This window comes from Passer domesticus, chromosome 3, assembly GCF_036417665.1.
Source record: "Passer domesticus isolate bPasDom1 chromosome 3, bPasDom1.hap1, whole genome shotgun sequence".
Classification (NCBI taxonomy): domain Eukaryota; kingdom Metazoa; phylum Chordata; class Aves; order Passeriformes; family Passeridae; genus Passer; species Passer domesticus.
In genome coordinates, this window is record NC_087476.1 from 50895139 (window position 1) to 50919256 (window position 24118).

Genomic DNA, 24118 nt, shown 5'->3' on the forward strand with positions numbered 1-24118 from the left:
GTTCTGTGATCTTCCCATATGCAACAATAGTGGAACTTTGAATTTGAGATTACAGTGTGGAAAGTGTTGGAGGTGAGAAACTCGGAGCTTAAGAGTCTCCAGGAATTCATGGAGTTTCTCTGGGCCTGACTGCACTTTTGAGACATATGATGAATACATATCTCAGCAGAGAAATGTGGTTTGCTTCACAATGCTGCCGGGCAATACACAGCCACACTGAGGAAAAATGTCCACTTCAAGGGTATGAAAAGGAAACTCATCCTCTTTTTTTTTTTTTTTTTTTTTCAGACACAGACTTCTCATTTTCAAAGCCATATGTACAGCTGTGCTTTCACCTTTCACATGTCATTCCTTGTTGAAGCTTCGTGTGGGCCTACTTTTTAATTATTTATCTGACATTGCTCCCTTTTTTTTTTTTACCTCTACTCAGTGGTCAGGTATACTCTGCATGTCTGAGCACAGTACATCTATTCAGAGGCACAGCCAGCCCTGGGGCTTGGGGCAATATTTCCACATCCCAGTGACACTGTGGCTGATTCAGCGTGTCCATCAGAGAAGGTGATGTTACTAAGCTGGTCTGAGCGCCACAGCAGTGCGGCTGCCACGCTTCTGGAGCTGTCACACCCTGCTGCTCTGAGTCACCAGGAGGCACTGGCCCAGGCTGGTGCTGCCTCAAGGACAGGGAATCTCAGGGGAGAGCACCAGGTTGCTGTGCACAGCAGAACTGCCCAGCATTTTCGTCCACACTGTTTCTCCTCTTAAGTTTTAATTGTGCTTTTGGATCCTACCGGATTTCTGCCACATCTTGCCTTATTTTCCATTGCTCTGGGCCATATGCTGGCAAGCTTTTCAAACAGTGAGCTTTTCAGGCATTCATTCCCTATCAAATGCAAATAGAGCATTTGCAGAAGCATGCAAACTGAGTAGTTGATCTGCTGATGGTTAGATGTTTTGGGCAAAGGAGGAGGATTAATTTTGCAGTTTTTTTAGAACCAGAGTGTCAGAAATGATTGTTTTTGCACCTGTGTGTTCCTGGGCTCTTTAATAAATTTACAAGTGAATGAACTGGAAGTATCTAGCTTTTTGCAGGCAACATTCATCATGAACATACATATTTCTTAAATATTTTTTTACTTCCTTCATTCACTTCTAACAAAACTTAAAACTGATACGTATTTTCTAAATTTTTAAATTAAATTTATAAAATCTGTTGTAGTGGTCTGATGTCACATATGATATTTAACATATGAATTGGGACTTATCTGAGGCAATAGCAGTGACCACAATTCAGTGGAAGAAGACTCAGGAAGTCTCCAGTCTATGACTGAGTGACCTTTACTCTTAGATTTCCTTTCTGAAAAATGTCAATTGTACTCCCTTCCTTTGTCTGCCCTGTATAGATAAATTGGAAGGTTTGGGGAAAAGGAGATTACTAGTGTTATACAGAACATCAGAGACTCATCTGAGACATAGGAAGGGCTCACCGTTGGAGAACAGATACAGTCATTACCCTGGTCTGTCCAGCAGGTCCTCAGGGCAGGAAGATGTGGTCCACCGATCAGTCAGTTCCTGCAGAGATTTCATGTGTGTATCAGCACTATAAAGCCTGTTCTAACCAGTAATAATAAACCAAATCTCACTGTAACCCAGTGATTAGGAGCAGATGCATGAGCTGTTCTGTTCTCTGTGGAGTGCAGGTGAGGTAGTCAGCTGAGCACCTTGCCTGCCACCCTTAGTGACAACACCATCATTTGTCTGTCCAAAGCATAGAGACAGAAATTCAACTACCAAAAAGCCCTGTTATGCTCGAGTACGGCTAGTCAGAAAGTTTTGTGTTTCCATAGGCATTTAGTTTTTCAGGAGCAAAAATGAAAGTGGAATTCAGTGGAATGCTGCCATGACAGTTGTAGCGAAAAAGCATCGCAGTCATTAAGAAAAGCATCACTAGACCTTTGCAGTAGTTGCTGTCTGGAATAAGCTCTCCTGGTTGGCTTCCAGGCTGCTTTAAAGGCTTCGTGATACACCATGGCCAGGTCTTGTCTGCTCTCATGGTGCATCTTGGAAAATCCAAAATAAGTTGTACCAGATGGAATATTCTTTTCCATTTGTAAAACTTCACTAATACTCAAAACAGAAACGATCATGGAACCCAATATATAAAATGTCTTGCTATTTTTTAAATTAAATTTAACTTTATTAAGCTCTGATTAACTTACATGTCTTAATCAATAATGATAACAGTTTCGTGTTTAAGTCTGATGACACAAGGTGAAACAACTTGAGAGAAACTGCCTTTGCCACCTGGATTCATGGTGTCTTTTGCTTGCTGAGGTTTTATTGTGGCAGAGACAAACAAAACTCAGCATCAAAAGCTACAAACAAAACTAAAAAATAGAATCCTTTCTAGTATTGCTTCATTTTTAAACAGCTGCTTCACAGGTGGAGAAATATTGCGCACAGCGGTTTTCATGTTGGGTGCCAGGCTCACCACAGGTAGCTCGATGAGAATCTTGAATCTCCGTGGAGAATCGGATTGGAGGGAAAGCAGGTGGCTGAAGTGCAAAGAGAAGGAAACAGGTCTAACTCCTGCTGGGAACTCCTGCTGCAGGGTGGGGAGAGTTGGTGGTGATGCTTACGTGCCTGAAAGCTCGCCAGCGCTGGCCGTCTGGTTGCTCTTGCACTTGATGAATCGGCTCTCAGAGTCCCTCCTGCACATACCTTTTCTCAGCGCTTTGAGTTAGTGCTACCTCAGTCTATTTTTAACAGCTACATTTTCCATGATTAGGTTTTAATGCTATTTATTTATTTAAACTGAACCAAACAATTCCACATAAGCTGAACATTCCAGCAAGCATCACTCTTGGCCATGCAGAGGATTCTAAATCTAGTTTAAATTACATTCCTTGAATGGTAGAAAAAGCTGGGTCATGTGCCGAAGCTTGGTGATGAATAACCAAGTCATTCTTTCACACATTGCAAAAACTTTATTAAGGGAAGATAAACAGGTTAAAGGTCTTTCAATGGCTGTGATGTCTATACATAGCAATTTCCCCTCACTTTTCCCCTCTTAAGCTCCTTGTTGAATGTGCATTGCTTACTCTCACCATCCACTGTAATCAAGGCAGGTTCTCTGTATTTTCACTGAAGTGAAAGGGAATGAAGAACTTGGGATAATTAGACTCAGTGTCTCTGTCAGTTTCTGGCAGTATGAAGTTTTTAGGTCCCTCCGTCCTGCACGAATAGCAATAACAGGTATGAAAATTTGGCATCTCTCAAAAACACCTTTTCACACCAAAGAGATCATCTTTACAAATCTGTGGCATTGCTGTTTCTGAGTCTTTGTGCCAGGCTTCCAAGGCTTCCTGGTAGGAAGGGAGAGTGTGCTTCCCATTTGCATCCATGTTAGTAAAATAAATCACTTGTGTTAAAATTAGCAGTGGGCAAACTGTTTCAGTTAAAACAGGAATTGTCCTGGGTTGGTGCCAATCCTCAAAATAAATTTAAGCCCATTTTATTTTTAAGTTTTAAAAGTAATAAAAAGTAGTAAGCACGTGATGTATATATAGGACATATGCACAGAGAATAGCTCAGGGATTAGAAAAAGATGTATTTTGCATCTGGAGCCCTAGTTTTGCATATGCATGCTAGCAACTTCGCTCATGTGATTTATCCCCTGGTACCATACAGTATTTCCTGTCTGATCAGGCAGCAATATATACAAAAAGCTTTAGTGCATAAGGGTGCTATAACCTGCAGAACATCACCATTTGTGCATCTAGCAAAGAAAGATGACACTTGTTAATAGGACAAAGCTGGCACCAATTAAACCACGTCCAGCGCATCGACTCCACTTTCTGGAAGCAGAGTCATCCCCAAATATTGTGTTAGGAAGTACAGCCAGCCCTGCCTACAGCAGGATGTGGCTTCCAAATATCATGAGTTGCATATAATTTATTGCGTAAATTAAAGCGGGGGGACAAGGGGTGGGAGGGATGAGGCTTCACTGGGCTGTGGCCTCAGAGAGGAAGATCAGTTTGGTTTACATGGGGAACATGGGGGTTATTTTGAGGAGCTGGAGGAAGGGAGTGTTGTCCATGTACATTATTTCACACATCATAAACTTCATTTTTTGGAGTTTTTTTTAGCAGCCCAGAAACAGATCATTCCCATGGGAGGTTTAACAGCACCAAGCTGTGAAACTAAGTCTTGGGGCTTTTGTTTGGATTATTATGTTTTCATCTTCAGCCTTCATCTTCAATGGCTGCAGGGGGTGTTTACTCCTGCAGTCTTGTCCAGGTGCAATAGTCACATGTGAAGTGAGGGTGTGAGGTTGCCTATCTTTAGTTTAGACTGACTGCTTAAACTTTAATAAAAATTGTTTCTCTGCTTTGGCAGCTCTGACCTGGCCTGTGCAGTGACACATAGTCACTACCTAGCACACCCAGACATCTCACTCCTGTGTGATTTATCTTCCTAGGAACAGGTCAACAGAGACACTGTACAGAGCATACCATAACCTCTCTGGAAAATACACATTTTTTACAGTCTCACACACACTTTCACAACAATTTTTTTTTTTACGTCAAACTTTTGGCCCTCCACAGCTCTTTTTTAGATATGTCTTCTAGAGTGGAAACAGAACTTTACAGTCATCTTCTTTCCAATTCACCATGAACATCCTTCACCTGTTCCTGTTCTTCTAATAGCACTGTATCTAGGTGTGGATAAACAATGGAGCTTGCTAGAAGGGGCCCCCAAAGATAAAGTTCTAACTGCTGGATTTGTGTGATAACGTCTTGAAAATGCCAACACACATGAAAAGTTGATTTTTGTGGCTGTAAGGAATGCTGGATAAATTACTTGAGGTTCAAGCAAGTATTGGCAAATCAGTTTTGTACCAGCTATACAGGAGTGAGGACACTCAGAGATGGGCTACCAGTAGTAAAAGAACAGGAACCTTCTTGAACAGTTCTCACCCCACTTTGGTATGTACAATATATGTTAAACGTAGGATTTTTTTTGTCCAAATAGCCATGAAACACAATAAAACTGCAAGAGACCAATTAAAAAAAAAAAAAATCCTGCCTGAGGACCTCCCTAGAACTGAAGCTGAGTTACAACACTTCAAATGCATATTAATTGGGACATATGGTCTAGTATTTAAGGAAAAGAATGCATTTGTTTGGCCAGAGTGCTCAGGTGATCCTTAAGACTGAAGCCTTCATGGGTCTGGTGAAATTTGTGATCAGCTGATGGAAATGTTTACCTTACAATAAACTTGAAAGACTGTCCTGCACAGAAGTGACACACAGGAGTTTGTTGTTGGGCACCCCTGTGAAATCAGCTGAGGTGCCTGTATGTGTTTTGTTATCCCCAAGTCCCTTGCAAAAGAGTGACACACTTCTGAGGCATGGCCCTGAAGAAAGGCTGGTACAACATTCACCTTGCTTGATGCAGACATGCAGAGGAAGGCGTCATGCTGCATCTCTGATGGGCTCTGAGGAAGAGAGGTCATCATATTTCAGTCCCTGAACAACATCACTTATCCCATATTAACTGTAGGACTCTCTCGCAGTGGCAGTGGGATGGTGTGAGCTGCATTTTCTTGGTCTTGCACAATGAAGATCAGACGAGACCAGCGAGGAAGACCACCTGCACCAGAGCAGACAACAAATGAGTCCAAACTGAGCAGTCCATCATGGTAGCCCTTATGCTGCCCATGAATGAAGGCAGACTGGGGAGTACCAAGGGGATGGCTGTTGCAGGCTGAGCTCATGAGCTACACCAGTTAGAGTGGTAACCCTGTGGTGAGAGCATCTATGATGAACAGGCTGCCTACTCTATTTGATGTTAAGGACACATGGGAGAATCAGTGGAAGTAAAACCTATCAGGATGTCTTTTTTTCATCTCTGCAAACCCAAGAACCATGACTATTTATCTTAGATTCATTAAGTGACTCATTGTGTTACGCATTTAATATATTTCACATAGACAATGTTACATGTCTTTTCAATAAGTAATTTAAAAGAGCTGTTCATGTCATACAAGACACAAACAGTCTGTCTGTAAGTCAGTATCTTAGATCCTCATCAACTTTGTCACATTTTCTTGTTTTCAAATTCCTCATTTAACAATATGAGTCAACATAAATAGCTTTGAATCTTTGTTACCTTATTAACCAATGATGGGTGACTCTGCTCATAAAATATTTACATAGACAACAGTCTTGTGCCGGTAATGTATTTTCACGTTACTTAGTAATTTAAAACATGTCAAACCTTTCCAAATAGTAGAAACAATCCAAACATGAAACTGATGTTGACCTTAAAAGGCTGCTACTTTTTATTTTAAGTCAAGCAACAATCATTACCACAGATTATTCATGGTACATCTTTCATACAACTCTTTATCAGCAATGCCCACAAATAGAACTCTAAATTGTAAGAGATAAGTAGATGGAAAGGGATGATGTTGCATCAGTAGCATAACCTGTAAGGGAGTTTGTGGAAGACCATATGGAAAATATATAATTTAACATTTAATTTAACATATTAATGAGGTAAATCAGTTATATACGTCTATTTAAAAAAGTTACTGAGTGTGTGTTTGACTGAATCTGCATCTGATCATTCTTTGCGTCATAAGAGTGTGCATGAATATGCAAATGCATCTATTTATAATGCCTATGTATACATGTGCATGAAGGTTTTTATATAATTTATGTGTGTATTGGATATAGTTTTTTGTTTTGTTTTCTTTTCTTTTTTCTGTTTTCAAATCCTGCTTCTGTTATTAGAGGACCAGGTGATAGTATAGAGAGCATTTAGTGTGTGTTCTGGAGTACAGCATGTGCTTACTATAAACTAAGTGACCTGGACTCCTTAAAAATACTCTCCTCTTTTTTTCTCCCATGGTGAACAGTAGAAATGGATTTTGGCTCCCCAAGTCACAGGACACAGCCATGGTTATGAGCTGGAGCAAGTGAAAGAATAGATAAATTTAACATTCTTATTTATCATATGGATATTTATATAATACATGATATATTCAGTGTGTTCACTGAAAAAAGATTGTAGTCCCCATGTTGCATAATAAATTACATGTGTCTCCTTTGGCAGACAGTCCATTCAGCCAACTAACTGTTTACAATGCTTTACTTTTGAAAAAAAAAAAAAAGAAAAGAAATAACAAAGCCAAAAATTCACAACAGTCTACTGTTTCTTCCTGTCTCTGAGAACACTTTTCCAGGGTCAGCCGTGTGGCTTGGAGAGCTGTTCACTAAAGGTAATACCTTAATCACACTTTTCCCTGCAGACTGGAGCAGATCAAAGAAACAATAAATCCTCTGTCACGCACAGGACAAAAAAACCTGATCACACCATGCTTCTCAGGTGACTGGCAGGTGTTGAAGATTTTTGGGGCAGCAATTGTGACTAATTGCTCTGTTTCTGTACCTCAAGTTTGTTATATACATTAATATTGAAAAAAGTTCTTTACAAGATTTTATTTTTCACTTGTATCTCTATATTTTAGCTGTAGTGGCATGGAAATTAAATACAGTATTTTCTAGAGGACATGTAATACCATGTAAGAATGAATATCAACATTTAAAGCTGTAGGGGTGGTGAAATGTTTCACTTTGGATTTTGCCTTTTTTTTCCCCTCTCTTTTCAATATTGTACCATTATTAATCAGACTTTGACTGATTTTCATCTTGACCAAACAGCCTATTAAATATATAAAGTGTAGGAAAATATTCATATTTGCTTCAAAGTTATTTTATAATAAGTAGAGACATTGTTATTGGCCCCAATATGTAAAGTTACACTGTCTATTCTGTGATAAATCAAGTCCACTCACACTGAACCTGATAGAAGGGCAGGGTGTTTGATGGCTATAGTGAGAGGGATGAAGGAGATAGTAAGGCATCTGCAGTGATTTTTTTGAAAATACCATTACTTGACCCAAGGGCAGAGAGCAACAGAGACCCCTCAGGTGGAGGAGTGTCAGTCTCTAGGACGAGACAGGCTAATTGACTTTGACTGTTCATCTTAGTATTACTAACAATGGTATACTTCTATTTTTCATTTCATTTTCATGTCTGTTAAAGACATGAACATTTTTCACAATGTTGGTAAGTGTTCTGAACTTAGGTTGGCATTTGGATGATGAGACTAGTAAAGTGTTTAAAGGTCTTTGTTGGATCAAGTCTTTGGAAGATAATATATGTGGCCATTCCGATTTTTTTATAGTTGTATGTTAAGTTATAAAGTTTATGATCTAGAAAATCTCACACTGAAATAAAACCTTCTACAGAGACACGTAATCATGGTGTTTAGCAGGGACAGCTGTTATAGAACAGCACAATAATTTTAGGCACAGAATAAGATAGAAATGTGTGTTCAGGTGAACTTTTTTTAAAGGCTGGCAAACATTTTTTGAAATACCTATTTGTCCAACAGTCCTGCTCTTCTAAAGGAAAGTCCAGTTTTCCTTACTTTGCTTATCATTCCAAGACTATTCCTTGTGGCTGCTGTTGACTTGGCTTGGATTTGCAAGATATGAAGCAGCTTCGAACAGAATGCAAGGGTGACAGAGCCCTGGAACAGGCTGTCCAGAAAGATTGTGAAGTCACCTTCTCTGGAGATATTAAAAAACCACCAGGACATGATCTTGTGAAACCTGCTCTAGGTAAGGCTGCTTTAGCAAGGAATTGAACTAGATGCTCACCAAAGGTCCGCTCCAGCCCCAGCCATTCTGTGATGCTGTGATTCCATGATTCCGTGGTTTTGTGATTATGTGAATTGATGGTACACTATTATATTTCAACATGGAAAATCATCACATAGGAAGAAGCCTAGTAAGTATCCTTCACAGCAGAGTTCTCCTTGCTATAAACTAAGAAGGCCAAAGGCTGCTTCTTATTGAACATGACAAGAGTAAGGCGTGGTGTGGTGTAACTGGAAGATTCCCATCTGTGGGGAGTCAGAGTGGCGCAAGGAGGGAAAGGTGGGACATAGGGCAAGGCGTTTGGAGACTGCTGCAACTTCTGTTGGTCATGTGTGATAAATGACTGCAAATTATTATCCCTTGACTTTTCCTCTTGTTACAGGTAGGAATTAATTCCTCCCAATATATACTGAGTGAAACCTGACCCAATAAAGCAGATGCCATTCTCTCCCAAAATATATGGGGAGGAGTACCAGAAGGCTTTCATTATCGTCTGAGTGGTAGATGAATGAATGGTCCCCAAACCAGTCCCAACCTTCTCTTTCACCTACCTGAGTCCTTCAGGTGAAGGTTTGAAACCTTTCATACCATCTCCCCACTTTTTTCCAAGTTACCTACAGAGTGTATGATAGGGATAAAACATGGGGTTAAACAACTTGGCCTAGTCCTTTCTACTACTCCTAGAAACACCTACGATAACTTCGTTAAAACCTTTTTGAGCTCTGTCAGTGTATAGGCTAAGGCTCAACCAGTCATTCTACCTTTTGTTGTCAGTTCTTGAACTGCGGTGTAGTCTCTTGGAATAAGAACTTTCTGGAGGAGAAGAGTGGTGGCATCAGTGGTTAAAAACAAAACCTAGGTTAAAAGAGGTAGATGAGTAAGATTGTCAATACTAATGCCAGGATATAAGGCTGAATTACTTATCTTACACACGATCATTTGGTCTTTGATTATATGTTCATATACTGTTTTAAGAGGATCCTTGCCTGATTCAGTGTACCTGATGCGCTGCACTCACATGACATACTAAACAATGTTCAGCTGCAGTCTCCTTGTTCAATGTGTGGCTGGGTGGCTGGATGCCTCATTTACTGCATTCCCTCCTTAAATTAGAATCATAAATTTCCTCACAGACTTTGCTGTGGTATTTGTGGTGATATTAGAGAGTTTAAAAAACTAATTAGTACTTATCTTTGTCAGACTACTGTGAAACAAACTGTATTTATTTGCATTTAGAAATGAGGAACCCGAACACGGACAGAATAGCTAGAATATATTCTCTGCTTTTTGAGCCTGATCTAAGGTCACTAAGACATTATTTTTAAGTACCATATTTGTTAGGTGTTATTTTTTATAACAAGAATTGCAGGTGCCACCTTCACAAAGATTTCCTAGGAGTGGTTCCACAATCCATTGGAAATGTACTGAAGCATACAGTCTTGAAAGCATCTTTCTTATGATAATACTTCAATGAAAGGTTTCTTCTGCTATAGTGTTTGAGGTCCTCTCAGCAGAACTAAACATGGTTGATGGTCTGACTTCCACGTATAGGGATAGTCTGTGTTTAGTTTTATTCATCATTTTAATGCCATGTTGCATTTAATGTCACCCAGATTTCCCCATCTACATTTGCTATTTGTAAAGGTTTTGTTCTGCTTGCCCAGGATTTCCAAAATATGATTGTTCTAACCCTGAAGAAAGGCCCAAAGTCTACTGTTTATCTGCCAAATATTACTTAGCGGAAAACAAGTAACAGGTGACCTTTCATCAATATCTGCCCCTTTTTCTGATGTCAAGTATGTTTATCTAATATGTTTTGATACAAATTGTACATTCCTATATAACTATTCCTACTCAAAAAGTTGAATTCCTTAGGTATAAGGTATTTACAACCATTGTCCATAGTAAAAGGAAAGGTGTTTCCTTTGAAATTGGAAATTTCAGTAATTTTCTCATGCATTAGAGACAGGCAGTTTGCACTTTTACATGTGATGACACTGCACCATCTAGGAACAATGACTTTTGGATACAAAGGATTAAGGCAGGGCAAGAAGGCTGTGGAGTACCACAGGAAGGGCAACGTGGTAAATGAACTGGTATGAAGTTGACTGGTCATTATTTTTTTAACACAGTTGATCTGGTACCGTGAATTGATATCAAATGAGTGCTTTGGACCATGTGGCAAGTATGAAAAACCCTAAAACTGGATTTTCAATTTCATGGAGATGTGGCCTGGGATTTTACCTTGTGATTGTTATCACAGATGAACTAACGTGTGTCACTGGTTTAGATTGTAATAGCAACTTCACAACCTCTCTTGGGCAACTTGTGTTGGTGCTTGGTCACCCTCACAGTGAAAAAATTGTTTTCTGATGTTCAGGGGTAATGTCCTGTGTTTCAGTGTGGGCCCTTTGCCTCTGATCCTGTGACTGGGAACCACTGAAAAGACTCATCTCCATCCTCTCTGTACCTTCCTTTCAGGTATTTATGTATGTGTTGTTAAGAACCCTGTGAGCCTTCTCCATAATTCCCAGCTCCTCCAGCCTTTCCTTATAGGAGAGATGCTCTAGACCCTTAATAACTAGGAAGTTCCTATCAGCCTATTTTCCCAGTCTTTTGAGGTCTCTCTTGGTGACAGTATGACCCTCTTATTCATCAGCCATTTCCCTCAGTTTTGTGATATCTGAAAGCTTGCACTCTGCTGCATCATCCAGGGAATTAATAAAGATGTCAAATAGGATCAGAACCAACCATGGCCCCTGGAGTACGCCACTAGCTACCAACCTCCAACTGGACTTCATGCCAGTGATCACCACCCTCTGGGTCTGGCAGTTTATGAAATTTTCCTCTCACTGTCTGCTCAGTTAGCCCATGTTTCATCAGATTCTGTAGGAGAATCCTATGGGAGAAAGTGGAAAAAGCATTTCTGATGTCAAGGCAGAAAATAGCCACTGCTCTACCCTGGTCTTCCACGGCAGTCATCTCATCACAAAAGGCTATCAGGTGGTTTGAGCATGACTTGCCATTTGTTAATCCAAGTTGACAATTCCTCATCACCTTCTTGTCCTTCACATGCTTAGCAGTGGTCTCCAGGACCAGCTGCTCCATCATGTTCCCAGGGACTGAGGCAAGGCTGACCTGCCTGTAGGTCCCTGGCTCCTTCTTGAAGGTGAGAAGAGCACTTGCTTTACTCCAGTCTTTAGGGACCATTCCCAGTCACTATGATCAACCAAAGATTATCATGAGCAGATCAAAGACTGTCGCCCTGATTTTTTAAGATTTTCTAAGCCTTCTGATGTTTACATTCTTGTAATGAACTTTCTCACACACTTTCTGTAAATAACTTATTGTTTTGCATTCTTTTACAGAAGAGGAGAAATTTGATGGACTATTGGTTTGTCCAGTGTCATTGGAGAGGTGGCACTTTCACCCTCCAATCCACTGTCACTTTTGGAAATCTATAAATGTTGGAGTCAAAAAATAAACTGCCCATTTTTTACCTTGAGAACAACAGCGTGTCCATGTGGTGTTATTTCGTGTCTCATAGTGACAAAAGACTATTGAGAGTTTTGAACAGGCTTTAAAAGATTATAGCCATCAAATGAACATAGCAGAATTTTTCAATTTAATCTCAGTAGCTCTTTATCCAATGAAGACAAAACTGGAGGTTTTTACTATTACAGTTAAAAAAATTAAGCAGATGGGGGAAAAAAGACTCTTAGCATAACTGCAAAATTGAAGTGATTTTGGCATTAAATTTGATTGATTTTGTTGTATTTGTCATGCTGTCTTGTGCAGTTCTGATGACTACAGTACTGATGATAAAAATAAAACCTGGCATTCACTGTTTAAACCTGAACAAATTTTGTATTTGTTTCCAAGTTTGAACAAATCTCAGTGTTTTTATTAAAATAAATTGATTGTGAAAGAAGTGTCAAAGCAGATTATTTTCCAGGTCCTGCTGATTCTGTTTATTATCAATATTTGCAGAAAGTAATCTAAGTCCTGCTGAGCTGTAACCAGAAAGTTACTTCACTGTCCAAATATTGACAGCAGTTAGGGAAAAAGTTCTAGTTTATTCTAGTCTCTTGAGTTTGCAATTTTATTATAGACCTACATTTGTAATGATAAGATTATTGATAATCTTTTTTTAATATGAGTAATAGATGACATTTGAAAGTCTGTTTTTCTCTAAGGTTTCCTTGGGTTATCTCAACCTTATTTCTTTCATTATAAAACTGATCTATCGGATGAGATTTCTATCATTCCTGTCATTTCTTATGACAATAAATCCAAACCTTTTTCTAAGTGATTTTGGACATTGGTGTTATGAAAATTTTCATATTGAAAATAAAAATTTAAAAAATAGTTATCTTGTTGGAAGCCTATATGAAAATCTAGTTTAGAAATGTATGATTGTACCAAGGAGCTGTGGTAGTGAATATGCATCCTTTAGTAACATCACACATGCTGAGTGATTACATCCAATGTCAATCATCATTTCCACTCTTTCTGTGACCAACGGTTATGACATCCTAAAAGAATGTTTGGATTTTTTGAAACTTTGATGTGGCCACTGCTGTGTAATCTCTTTGGTACCAGAAAGGGACATACATACAGTTCAGAGACAGGAGATCTTACCTTTCTTACAACAAACTACCCCAGCACTGAAAATTTATTTAACACTCTTTGCAGCATGCACAATGTAGGTAAATATGTAAATTAATATATGGAGAAGCTTCTAACAGACAATCAGAAGAGAGCAGAATTTCAGAATTATTGAAGTTGGAGAAAACCTTTATGATCATCAAGTCAGCACTGCCAAGGCCACCACTAAAGCGTGTCCCAAACTCCCCACCTACAAATCTTTTATACACTTTCAGGGATGGTGACTGCACCTCTTCTTTTGGCAGCTTCTTCCAGGGCTGAACAACCTTTTCCACAAAGAAATTTTTCCTAACATTCAACTTAAACCTCCACTGGTGCAAACTGAGTCCCTGTGCTCTTGTCCGATCACCTGGGAGAACCCTAACTTCAGTACAACCACCACTTTACTACAACCTCCTTTCAGGTACGTAGTTGTAGAGAGTGATAAGGTCTCCCCTGAGCCTTCTTTTCTCCAGGCAAATGTGTTTTGTGTTCAATTCCTAGGGGTCTTCACTGATACTCAAGAGTGAATTTATTTGCCTTTTTTTCTTCAAAATATGCTCCTCTACACTACCTAAGAGGATAATGCAGTACTGTTACTTTACTGGGGGGGGGGGGAGGGGGGGAGGATGACAAAACTAAACAAACAACCTTGAATTCTGCTTATAGCGTCTTTTTCTTTGGCTTGCTCAGAGTATTTGACCAATTCTCAGCTATTCAGGAAGGTAGTTACACAAATTTTAGCCACTGTTATGTACAGTCATACCAAAAACTTCTTCCTTACGGTTACTTGCGAGCTATGTTTAAAATGTTAGCATCCACTCAGCAAAGAAAACTGTGCATGTGGTTTGGTTGACTAAGCTCACAAATGAAATAGTGGAGAGTCATAAAAAGGCCATAAAAGCCATAAGGTCATAAAAACATCAAAATTGTGAATATATTATCAGAAATGTTTCATAGCTACTTAAAGAGTAGCTAGATGGTATGCACTACTAATAAATTTCCTTTGCTATGAATAGATCCATAAATTTGACTGATGAACCTCAAAGGAGTGTTATGGGCTTCACAACACAGACTGAGATTAAGTAGTACTTTATTTCAAAAGTACTTAGTGGAATTGTACAGACTGAGCAGTTTATTCAGTCTAAGTTAGAGTACCGAAATCTGCCCATTCATGAATTAGGGTCAGATCAAGCCTCCCTTTGACCTCAGTGGGAGTTTTGCCATTTGCTTCAATGAAAGCAGAATCAAGTTATCAATGCTTTAAAATGGTTCAATAGGGAGTGTTATTGTAATGCAAATGTACATGTTCTCTTAATCTGAACTTTCCATCTCCCCATTCAGAGCTGTTTGTAGAGAGTTTTATTATGGCTGTTACTCTGGGACCTCTGTGTTAGACAGAGATTTTTGTATGCTCGTTAGAGAAATATCCTGTAGTACAGGGGAATACACCTTCCAATTTTCTAAGTATAACTCTAAGTAAATCTAGTGAATTTGGTCTAAAAAGCAACCAAGCCTTGCTGTATGACCAAGACTGAACAAGGATGAAGTTAACTATGCTGTTGAGTAGAGTATGTTCACTTAACGCTTTGTGTGAGTTGACCTGGTTGGTGTCATGAAAAAGAAGATCTTTCAGGTATTCGATTGCCAGGAGATACTACTTGCAATGGTTTCATATAACACTTAAAACTACTGGAGCTGCAAAAGCCTTGTGTAGTGAAAACAGAAGTTTGAGCTCATGTATTTGATATACCTTAGTGCTAGCTCAGTTTCATTCTTTCTGGATCAAATGTCATCAGCACAAATGAGTGGATAAGCCAAAAAGGCTCCATTTTGTTAAAATCAAACCATGCCTGTCTTTCTCCTGCCTAACACAAACCCTCTTCCTATTGCAAATGCCTGGCTTTCTCTCCCTCCTCACCAGCAGTAGTAATTATTTACACCAAACCAGTTTCACTGGGGAGCATACATAACCTGTTCAGCTTGCTTGAGGTCTTTAAAAGCAGTCTAAAGCTTTCAGCTGCAGACAGCAGGCCAGCCTACATACATCTTCTGGGCCCAGCCAGGAGTGGACACACACACACAACTGGTTGCTTGCCCAGGCAGGAAGTGCACACCTTCTGACTGGGGCTTTGAGGAAAAGTCTTGTGTCTCATTCTCTGAGGGGGACAGATCTCAGCATAACTCTCATTGGGAAAAGACCAAAGGAATTATTCTGTGGGAGATGTGTTATACAGACCCACCTCAGGTACTTCCCAGTGCTCTTTGAATACAGCAGCCAAGACAAAAGAAAGCAAAGCAACACCTTTCCCCCCACCCCCCAAAGAAAATCAACAAATCCCCACCCATCCAACAAAACACCTACCAAAAAAATGAAAATCTAATTGCAACCACTTCATGGTGTAGTGATGGAATAAAAGACCTAAACGGATTAGCTCAAACTCTTAGGTTTTTCCTTACTAGGTACTGATTCAGTCACATCACTGAGAGATAAGAAGGGCACTTCAGTTCAAGTTAGAGTCTGTTGCTATTGCATATGGCAATTGCTACAAATTCAACCTTTGTTCTGGGTGTGTAGTAAGCTAATTAAAAAGACAGATAGCTTGCTCATTGTTATTAATGCACTAATAATAATATATCTTATTTGACTATCAGTAGTATTTTAATAGCCAAGGACATATGGCAGGTCACAATGCCACCTACATGTTTTTCAGGGACCAGAGGTTGCATCCTTACTGTAATATAAAAGACACAAGCTTGCTTACTCTCCCATAACTATCCATATTGTTTAGTTTTTAACCTACATTCTGGCATGGATTTGGCCTTGCTTCTCAGATGTGTCCTAGACACAGCTTGGGAAGAAGTTTGGCCAACCACCTGCTACTGACTATTGAATGGCTGAAGCTGCCATGCCCGAGGTTGGCAGGAAGGCAGAAGAGGCCAAAAAAACGGTGTGAAAATCATGAGTTCACATTTATTCTTAAGAATAGAGAATGATCCCCAAACACTTTTGTTTACTTGACTAGATTTAAAGTCACGCTGTCATGGTACTTGTAATTCCCATTAGAACAAGTCTTGGTCTTCCAATGCCAGTATCTCTCTGTAAAGAAGAAGCAGAGGTCAGAAAAGCTTTCACAGGGTTATTTAAGAAAACATATTCATGCTACTTATACCGTCTTTCTGTACTTTCGGCCACAAGCCATTTCATGCATGTGTAAAGGACTATAAGTGCATAAAAGCAATTTTATAAATCTAGAGGATGCAAAAGCTCCTGGATGGCCCTGGGCCACAGTCAAATTTAAAAGAGAGATGTCATTTCATGCACTTCAATTCAGTGCACATGACCAAAATGGAAGAATTGTTGGAGGCCCTTTGGGTGCACTGAACACTTTTCCAGGTGATCCATATATACCTGTATGCTTGCACCTATGATTACAGAGCAATGTCTTTCACCACCCCTTGTCTTACATGCTAGCTGAAGTAATTTCCCTAGTAGCACAACTCTTCCTAAGATCCAGCATGAGTCCATGAATCTGAGAGGAATACTACTTCCGCTCTTATTAAAACACTGCTTGCAAGCCCTGCAAGCCCTTGTGCTTGTCTTGGAAAACTCCCCATTGAGTAACTTTGCTGAGCAGGATTAGTCCTGCTTAGTTTATGAGATCCAGCACGATCACAGCTGTGATGATGTTGCACCTATTCAAGAGAACAAAGCAACCAAGTCTTGCATATATGGCTATTTGGTAAAAAAAGAAAAAAATGTGAACTAATTGAGGAGGGGGTTTTTTTCAGGTTTTTTTCCCTCTCTTTATAATTAGTTACACTTTGTTCATCATTTTGAGGGGATTTATTTTTAACTTTGGTTGAAACTCTTTTGTACAGAAGTCTGTGTTATACAAATTCCAGGTTTTTTAGCAATGGATTAAGTTGTGGGAGACTCTGACCTTGTGATACTACCATGTTTCTGCTAAACAAAGTCCAGTATGCCAAACAAAGATGTAGCAAGTAGTTACGAAATGGCACGGCTATTACACATGCTTTTGATTCTCATTGTCTGGTGTTTATTTTGGGATAATTCTGTTTTGAGAGTGGAAAAACCAGACTGTAAATAAAAGGGAGGCCTCAATACATGCACTATGCTACACACTTTGCAAAAGTCTGATGGTGGGCTCTTCAGTAGGTGCCTAGGAAACAAGAAAATTATTTTGAGTAGTGAAAGAAAAAGGTAAGAATATTCTGGGACACCATGACAAGTCAGAAAAATAATTATTCACCCACTTGCGCAAAGCCTGAGTAATTTACTGTTGCAGCTCACAGTCTGTGTTGTTTCCCTCCTATGTAATGTTTCTAGGTCACCATCTCTGGTGTTGTTCTAAACCACACAGTTCCACTCCCAACACCTCCCTCCTGCTGGACAGTGGGAGAATGTCTATTGCAGCTTCCAGGAGATGGTGAGTTACCTGGTGCTGCATTTCCACTCCTGACTTCTCTCCCATATTACCCCACCCATGAAACCAGATGATAGGAAAGAAGAGGGAAGGGAACAGGTCAGGCTGAAAGTCAAATGAATCCAAAGACTTAAAAGAGTGCAATAATAGCCCAAAATCATAGTCCAAGAGACACTAATGCCATTTTAAGATGAAACTTCTGTTAGTGACGTGGATTCAGCCCTTAGTCCCAGAAAGCATAATCAAAGTTATCTACTTGTAGTTTTATAGCTCCATAAATCTTTGAGGCCAAATTCTGTCCTTCTACACATGCAGGACTCCATTTATTCCATGGGGAGTTGCACTCCTATATCAGAGGGTAAAATCTGGTTATATTTTCTAGATAGCAATAGGAAAAAGGGGAGGTCTTTCACTTTTAAAAACATTTACTGTATCCTAGCAATGGGCAGCGATGCTATGCAAGCCTGACTACAGCCAATTGGTATTAAGAGATATTAAACCTTAAAGAAAACAATGTGATATTCTTTGGGAATCTGTAGGTAAGGCAAATTCCAAACATTGATTCTAAGCAGAAAACAACTAAGTCTATATAGAAGGAAATATCCTAAACTCCTGTGTTGAGGTTGATGCAAACCTCATGAAAATCTGACTGTCCAGAAGTATTAACAGACAGGGAATTAGGAGAAGCAAACATTTTGTTCTTAAGGTTTTGTAACTCAAAAAAATTAAATCTACCTTTTTTTTTTTTTTTTTTTTAGTCATGTGTAGGCTGCATTTGCAAAATCTTAGCTTGAGATTGTTGTTTAAGAGCTTAGAGCTTAAGTGATTTTAAAGTCCTTAAAAGCAACAACAGAACTCTCTCCATAAGCAAATAAAGTATGAATCAGCTGTTTAATTCTCCAGGATAAAAAAAAAATTAAAGCAACAGGAAAAAATGCACTAAAAGAGCAGCTTTATGATCTTGTTAGCTACAACGAGGGAAAATTATCTAATTAGCGAAAACCTTCTGAATTTAAACTTTGCTGGAATGAGAAATTTTATTCACAAAGACACAGTATAACTGCATGCAGCCTGCCACTATTTATGATGACAAGTTGACTCTTGAATAGGTTGTGCAATTACCAGAGGAGGAAAGAGAATTGGGAGTCTGAAGATGACAAGCATTTCTGGCTTCCATAATCTCAACTTCTTTCAGCCATATTTACCAATTTACATGAACTTTGAACAGAGTAAAAGGGAAATAGCACTGTTGGAAGCTTTTCTATGGAAACCTTAAAACAACTTCATTTCCATCCCCTAAAACACCGTAAGATGTGTTCTTAGTCTTTGTGGCAACATTCTGCCTCTTCAGCAACTTACCTTCTTCTAGTTGTAAGAACTACCATTTCATCAGATTTTATTGTAGTTCCATTAGGTGCTCTACTAAAATCTTTCAAAGGAAGTGTCTCCCTAAGGAATGTGCTAGGAGGTATGGATGAAAATTTGAGAAATATCAGACAGGAAAAGACTTATTTACACTCCTGCAAATGCAGCATCTTGGTACATCTTCATGGTTTTTTGCCTTGCCTACTTCTGACTTGACAGCATCATGCTCTGGAGCTTGGCTGTAGAGATGAAGGGAAGGAAAAGAATTCCCAAAGAGAATTGCAGCACATCTAGCTGTGGTGGCAGGACACTCTGCTTGACCCTTTGAGCAGAGCTGATGCAACTTTTGAAACAATTTCATCTCCTGTCCCTGTTGAAGAGTTCAGCAATCATAAATGAAGATGGAGAGAGAGGAACCTGAACCAGTTTTTTTTGCGTAGCTCAGCAACAGACTCAACTTTTTGACAAGGATTAGATGCCAGTATTTTGAAACGCAGTTACAAAATATTTGCCAAAAAATACTTCTCATATCCAACTGTTTCAATATAATGACCAAATAATTTAAAATATACACTTACAAAAAAAAAAAAAAAAAGCAGCTGCAGTATCCAAGACTTCTTTATTAGAAAATCACTTAGGTGAAATAAGAAAAAGGTCCTTTATGGAAACTTTATAGGAATCCTCTAGCTGCTGTACATTCGTGTTCTTGAAGAGGAGATAAAGGCATGGTTCTTAATTTACAGATATTTTTACAGCTACTGAATGACTTGTTTGAAGCCATTATGGTTGAGGCCCTATCTCATAACAAGTCCTTACTGCTGCCTTCTGCTGCAAATCAAAACAATATCTAAGGCCTTTTTAAACTTAGATTGCTTTCCTTCTCACGAGTTTAACAATGAATTGGATCATTTTCTGTGCCCTGTGATTTTGTGGTAACTAGTTGGTTTAGAGGTCTCCAGAATGATATCTTTAACATACTTATGAAACTTCTTCACCGGTGAAATATGTGGGCTAAGCCCAAAACCAACACTAGCACATCTGGGGTATCTATATTTTCTGGCATCACTTTCCAGCACAGCCACATAATAATTAAATATCTAGCTGATATCATAGCCAGTCTGGATAGCTGTTTAATCAGATGTTAAATAGCAGAAAAACATACAAAAATAGCCGTGGCAAGCTCTGCTTTGTATGATAACCTCAGAATGCATCATACAAAATAAGACATTATTAGCTATTACTAATGGTTGAAATAACATTCACATTTATGTGGTAGTGAAGTCACTTAACTGATAGCAATGGAGTCCTAATAATTGCCTTCTGTGAGTTCCCTGAGATGCTCTGGTGTTGAATTCCTGAAGAAACCACGATGGAGGTGCATGGTATGCCAGTGGGGTGACATTTTCTTCATCCAGTGAGCAAGGGAATGTGCTACATCTGACAATGTCATGTCAGGGGCTGTGGTTTATTTTGCCTTCATGTTTCTCACTTAAATCTGTGTCTCACGGTCCATTTCTAAGTTGCTAGGCATCACAGCCAATCCTTATCACTGGCCTATGGATGAACGAGATTAATTGCTGGTCATTAAATCAAGCCAGATCCTCTAATTTCTGTTTGCACTTTGGGGTTTTTGATAAGAATTATCTGCATTAATTCACTGCTCCAGTACTGTGTCCTGTCCATTAGCAGCAGACATAGTGCCCCACTGTGCCCAATGTCTCTGGACAGCAAATTCTTCAGCTTTGTCATGGTTTTGCCACTTCCTTTTCTTGTAAATCTGCTGTACCTCCATCTGCCACCTGTGGAACAGGGTTAATTAAATCTGCCTCATATGTTGGGGCTGCTGGGTAGGGCTTAATTCCCTGGGTGTGTCTCTACAGCTGCTTTATTTTGGATGAAGCTTTTGAAGTGGACTTCTTCATCTGCTCTGATTACCACACTTTGATTCATCTTGGAGCACGTCTCCCCATATGCTTCTTGGGTCCTTCCTTGTGCTCAGCTGGAGGATACACTCCAGCTCCACATCTGATGCTGTTCAATCAATAGGAATGGAATAAGCTAGTCCAGACTGAAACCTTCAAAATATTAACATAAGGGATATTAAGTCTCTGGTATTAACTGTTTTGCTCTGCAGGTTCATTCCTATTGTGCCACGGTATATAATGAAAGCATAGACATTATTATAACTGATGGTTGCCTTTGTGATCCTTGGATGAAGAGAGCAGCAAAAGTATGAGGTTTTGTGTGCATTTCAGAGAATAAATGTAGCCTTTGTGTTTTAATCCCAAATTTTGGCTTTATTTCACTGTACTATTTTAGTGGGATATTCCATAGTTTATATAAGAAAGTTTACCTTAGAAGATCTAATAGCAAATGGAACCTGCTTCTGCACTTATGTAAATAAAATCTATTCATGCTGAGCTCATTCTGGTCCATGGACATTAACCAGCAATGTTTATTTTTTTATACCTGGCAAATTTCCCTGAAATTTTCATTTTGAATAGATGCAGAAGGTTAACACCAGTAGTTTATTTTGATACACACAGTGTACACATGCTCAGATACTAAGCTACACTTTGGGGTTACAGTAAACCTAGTTTTTAAGTCCTCCACAGCAATTCCCCTTACCCCACCATATGCTTGAAATGAAAATATAAATGCAAAAGAACTCTCATGCACATCATTCCCTTGCAACACTTCTGTGTTTTAGAGCACACCATTTTTACTGATGCTATCTTGTGGCTGATCCTTATTCCACTCTAATATCTTTCACTCTGATGCAATTCTGATTGTCTCTACAGTATTACTTTCAATATAAAAAACTATTACTTTCTGCAGTATTACTTTCAATATAATTATGAATAATGAGGCTGAGAAAAATAATTTTTTTCCTTGCTCAAGTCCCTGGTTTTTCTTTTGTCCTGTACAAACCTGTTTTTTTTCTGTTTACCATCACTATTGACCACACTACAGAGACCCCTAGCCTTTTGCATGGTGGCAAAGTATCACTCCCTTTCGTGCTCATTATTTTATAGGCCAGCTATGCTCAGTTAGCCCTCATACCAATAAAAGTCTCTCCATGTTCTTAGCCAGCAGGAGGTGCTGAGGAATGATGCAACAAATGTCTTTTCACTGAGATAGCTGGGTTCCCTCTGTGCTCAACACAAAGATTTTCACTAACTTGTGAGCTGGATCTCAGCATTGTCACATCAAAGTGAGGATTTTAGTTCTATTTTTAGGATGGCATTTGGCTAGAGCAGGGACATTCTTCTTTTGCTCTTGTTTTAATTAAATAACCTTTAAGACAAGTGAGCAGGAACATTCAACCCAAAGCAATGCTTTCTGTTACTCCAAGAGGGACCAGTGTGAATGCATAGCATTTATTAAAGACTTGGCTCTTTTTGATCTACATGGGATAAATGGTAATACATTACAATGATAGAGGTGGAATAACGAATAAAGAGAGGAAATATTGCTAATCCTTAAACAAACTAGCAAGATAAACTTCAATCACAGCTTTAGATGATACTTTATGTTAAACAGTGATCAAAGAAAATCCAAAGAAGGTAAGCAAATAAAGAAAGATTTTCTTGTCAAATTAGTAACTACTGGTTATCATTTACCCCTTAAAATTCCCCTACATATTTGTTAACAGTGGTCCTAACATGACTAAAATGACTACTCAACCTTTCAAACAGAAATCCTTACTCCACTTGCAGCTGGAAGTTTCCATGTAATGGCTGAGTAAATATCTTTAGCACTCTTCTAGGGAACCAATGGCAACGGCTGGAAAAAACATATTATTTCTCATGTCACTGTATTCCTTCAATTTCTTGGAGATTTCAGTTCTCTGTGTGATGTGGACACCTTTCTTCCAGTAAGGTCTATGAAACCAGATAATCATTGAACACAAACAATTTATTAACAAGAACAGACAGGCATATGCACCTTGGAATATTTAATCAGCTACAAAAGCAATCACTGAACCAGCAATGAGTAGTTTAAACAAAATATGGAATACCATGGAAGACACTAGGGTGAGAGAATATATACTGTAATTTCCATCCATAAAAATGGGAGCCTAATAAATTATAAATGCCTAGAAAAATAATTTTGCTGTTCCAAATAAATCCTGCAATACTACAGTGTATAATTATTTTGCCGACATTTTGAACATTTTTATAGTGATAAAAATGTTGCATGGATTTATCAGAAACAAATCCATCTCATTTTTCTTTGACAGATTAATTGTCCAAGGAGATAAGAATGAGGAGTAGACTTGTTAGATTTTGATTTTGAGAAAGCTTTCCACACAGTCTTACACACTTTTCTAACAAAGAAACTGGAAAAATGCACTGTAGATGAATTCACCATAGCATGACATGTGGATAGATGTCACTTGTTAGTCTAGTTCTAATAATTATTTTCATGAATGGCTTGAAATATGAAGAAGTGGATCTTCAAGTTACACCAGCAGACGGGAAGTGCCAGCACTTCAGAGGACTGTGTTGGAGCCTGGAGAGATGATCTGATGCAAGTGGTACAAATTCAGAAAAAATAACAAATGTAGTTTGCCACACATATCAACTGCATGAATACAAGATGGGAGATGTTTATATGCTATGCAGGACAATAAAGAAACCTGAAGACTATACAGCCCCTAAGCTAAGTAGGAGAAAGCTGCATTGTATGGCTGAGGAAAGATGAATCTCACTGCAGAACAACATAGTAAGACCGTCTTATGTTCTGTTTTATTCTGCTGGCGCTGGGGAGTGAGTGCTTTGTCCTCTTTTGGGCACCACACTCTAAACTTATAGCTAGATATACAGAAACAAACTGGAGAGAGTTCAGAGCAGAAGAAGAATAATAAGTAGTATGGAAAGCACACTGCATGAAGAAAGGTCAAGAGAACTGGTACTGTTTAGTC

The 24118-nt window shown here is 38.9% G+C and overlaps 2 long non-coding RNA genes across 5 annotated transcripts; one reads left to right on the forward strand and one right to left on the reverse strand.

The window, feature by feature from the left end:
* Positions 1-1418: 1418 nt before the first annotated feature.
* LOC135298088 (uncharacterized) lies at positions 1419-8718 on the reverse strand. 4 transcript variants are annotated; one of them, XR_010360060.1, is made up of 4 exons: positions 8500-8718; positions 5574-5652; positions 5444-5497; positions 2982-3231 (listed from the first exon to the last, which is right to left on the reverse strand). It is a non-coding gene; the product is annotated as an uncharacterized LOC135298088 (long non-coding RNA). The 4 variants fall into 4 exon arrangements; XR_010360061.1 differs by lacking the exon at positions 2982-3231 and adding an exon at positions 1419-1569 and having other exon boundaries at positions 5444-5652; XR_010360059.1 differs by having other exon boundaries at positions 5444-5652.
* Positions 8632-11144, forward strand: LOC135298089 (uncharacterized). The gene is made up of 3 exons (XR_010360063.1): positions 8632-8861; positions 9114-9231; positions 11133-11144. It is a non-coding gene; the product is annotated as an uncharacterized LOC135298089 (long non-coding RNA).
* Positions 11145-24118: the final 12974 nt, after the last annotated feature.